Source organism: Lolium rigidum, chromosome 4 (genome assembly GCF_022539505.1).
Source record: "Lolium rigidum isolate FL_2022 chromosome 4, APGP_CSIRO_Lrig_0.1, whole genome shotgun sequence".
In the NCBI taxonomy this organism is placed as follows: Eukaryota; Viridiplantae; Streptophyta; class Magnoliopsida; order Poales; family Poaceae; genus Lolium; species Lolium rigidum.
Genome location: NC_061511.1, coordinates 65,229,973 through 65,233,129, shown reverse-complemented (window position 1 = coordinate 65,233,129; position 3,157 = coordinate 65,229,973). Strand labels below are relative to the sequence as shown.

The window sequence follows — 3,157 nt, the reverse complement described above, 5'->3', positions numbered from 1 at the left end:
GTGAGCTCCTCCCAGTCTATCTGTCTCAGCCCGTGCTCTCTCTACCCACCCTCAATCTCGTCTCTCCCCTTTCCCCTCTTCCCCTTGACCTAGAACACTGGCGGCTGGATGACGAATAGAAAGTGCGAGTCTCTGTGATGGGTGTTTGTCATGCTTGGATGTGAAGAGAGATTGGAGCCAGCACTCCCTAGCACTCCCTCACGTGATCTGCATATATATATTTGGATGTGTATATGCATTTTTCTTATTTTTTGGCCACATTCTTCATATATGCATATTTAGATTCATGAATCGATTTGGTCAGTCTGCTATCCAGCTCATTAAAACTCTTGATATTGATGATGATTTACTGTTGTTTTTACAGCTTTGGCATGGATTTGAGCAAAGAGAAAAGTCACAGGAAGGTGATTTGGAGGTAGGAGGTGACCATTACTTGCTAAAATTCTTGTGTTGGAGCCTTGGAGGAGGGTGAATTTTTTGCCATCTATAATTTGGTATTTATTTTAGTTTGGCATAGAAGAATGGTACACTCATCTCTATCTTTATACTATTTCCGAGTGTGCCATTCTAGGCCTATTTGAGCACTGGACAGTCTTGCCATGTTGACCATTTCTTATGGCTTTGTAATATTGATAGGCAGTGCAATGCCTTTTAACTAGCCTGAAAATTCTTAGGACTGCATTTTTTTATTTAGAAAAGCAAATTATTATATGCTGATTTATTGTCGCCTCTTTTATTTTTCTAGGTCTGATCCTTTCTTTCATTACTTGTCTGGTTATTTTTGTGTACATGATGGGCTCAAAAAATGGTGAGAGATGCCTGCCAACGTCTCTCTTCCTCGGCGCATTCTCGTCTCCATTAGGCAGGTGAGCTCCTACTTCCTCTCTTTCCGTCTCACGTCGCTTTGTGGGTACTGTGCCGTGTTCTTGTGTTGTTGGTTCTGTTGTGCTACTAGCTGCTGCTCGTTGCTTCCTTGTAGTCTCTTTGTGAGAAGCAAGGATTGGGGAGAAGGCTATGAGCCCGTGTATAGCATTCCTTGTTTTTTACCCTGTTTTTTGAAGGTCCTATTCAGGTTTGGTGATAGGGAAAAGCATTGCCGGTTGTCAACACAATTAGAGGGCCAGTGCTCAATTGATGTCCTATCGATAGGGCTGAATTCTTAACTGGAGATGGCGTTCATGGTACTAGGCCTACTCTGGCATATACATGTCTGTTTCAGATTGATAGCATGGTAATACCACTCATTAATAGGTGCATAAATATTCTTCTGTCCCCCTTTTTAGAGTGGTAACAATGTAATACCACTCATTAATGGTATGCGAGTTTTTATGAGAGAAAATTGTATGGTTTAGTATATGACATAAAAATTCATTTATCTGACATGTTTTGGGTTTTACGGCGCAATAATGGTAGATCTGGAAATTGGAAACTTTGTCAGTTTCTCCTTTTGAGGCATATAAAATTGCTTATGTTGAAGGCAAGATACATCGCTATTGCTACCTGTGGCTGGAAGGAACATGAAGAAAAAAGGGATAGATAGGTTTCAGCATCTTGGATGAGAAATTATCATGATGCTCACTCTGATTCGTAATTACTAATTGTTGCTTTTCAGAACATCTGTGTGCAGGTCTGAGTAAGAAATAGACCCTGTTTGTTTTCCCTAAATACTCAGGGGTAAAAGAACATGAGGGAACTAAGGAGAACCATGGTGAATAGCAGTCTTTCTTTTCTTCAGGTGACTCGCTTATTTGGTTCTGCTTTGTATCTTACCTGGTTTGGATTGTGTATCCTACTTGTAGTCATCTTCTTCTCAATCTACACCTATCTTCAGCTGAAAAAAACTGTAGGTATCAAGGAGATTGATGGTAAATGGGGTGATTTTGGCAGGCGAGGACGTCATGTACAACGGGAGGAAGGAAGTATTGGATGGGGCTTTTTGGCAATGTCTCAGTTCGTTGTTGGTGAGTATTATGTAAAATTCCCGATTCAAGTTGTTATCGTTTTTACTACTGACGCTTGGATAATTGATGTTTTAGTAGTTTGATTTTTTTTTTTGACATGGAAGCTATATTACTGAAGATAAGTTCCAATTCTACAAATAACCAAATATGTTCCTGATGATTTGCAAAGTTCTTTGTACCACCAAACTGATTCAGATGTTATTGTTCAGGTAATGATCCATATGAATGTGACCTTTGATGAGCCTGGCGCCATCTTTTCGTATCTAATACGCTATTCTTGTGGCATTTGATGTTCTTAGCACGGGTTTTCGCTCCATGTGTACATTTCATGATGGAATCAATTTATACAACATTATGTTCTTTTCAGCTATGACAAGAAGCCAGGATGTTTGCACTGATGCTCTACAGTTAATCAGCTTCCAATAGTTGCAGACTGGAAGGATTCACGTAATTTACTGAACGGATTTCCAGCCCCTTTTTAGCGCTTTACTTCTGATAGACGTGAGCATGGGTGAAAGCAAGGTATTATTACTATAATAATTCAGTTTACTGTACCGTGCAACCTACTATTTTGTGTACTGTATTTTCCTGAAGTATTTGGAGTTCTTGTTTTAGGGGTTGCCGTTTTATCGTCACGTCTCTACAGTTGTCACTGCACCATCGCGAATCACCATATCAAGCGGGAATGATAACTGTTGCAGAACAAAAATCAAATCAAGCCTTGTATGCTGAATTCGATGCAAAGGTTTGGGGCAAGTAGTAGTTATCTGTTGCAGGGACTGCAGTAACCGTGGGGCTCTAATGACCCATGACATTAGCATCATTAGCGCCCTCTTTTATGTACTCCTCTCTCTACTTCTGATCTCCTCTTTCTCTCTCACTTTTTGATTTCCTAATTGTATGGTTTGACAAAAAAGCAAAGAGAAAATCTAGCGGGATAATTTGGTGAAGGTGTTTATTTTCTTCTGCTATGAACACAATCAAGTTTGTTCCTGCATTTTCATATCATAATTGTGCTAATGCAAACATGAGTTATGTGGGAAAAGGTATAATAGAACAAAGCTAGAGAAAAACTATGGTCAAAAAGCTTTTCTTCCTTTGGTTCCTGAAGGTTTGGCTTGGCTGCCAGTAGATTAACTAGGTTATGATATCTATGGCTTGGCTGCTGGTATTTAAAAGAGATGTCTCTGACACAT

The 3,157-nt window shown here is 39.7% G+C and overlaps 1 long non-coding RNA gene across 6 annotated transcripts; it reads left to right on the top strand.

Annotated features, from left to right (window-relative positions):
• The first annotated feature begins 560 nt into the window (after positions 1-560).
• LOC124708227 lies at positions 561-2,741 on the top strand. 6 transcript variants are annotated; one of them, XR_007005068.1, is made up of 5 exons: positions 562-1,735; positions 1,888-1,961; positions 2,066-2,170; positions 2,261-2,483; positions 2,577-2,741. It is a non-coding gene; the product is annotated as an uncharacterized LOC124708227 (long non-coding RNA). The 6 variants fall into 6 exon arrangements; XR_007005067.1 differs by having other exon boundaries at positions 563-866; positions 1,613-1,735; positions 2,066-2,483; XR_007005065.1 differs by having other exon boundaries at positions 566-1,735; positions 2,329-2,483.
• Positions 2,742-3,157: the final 416 nt, after the last annotated feature.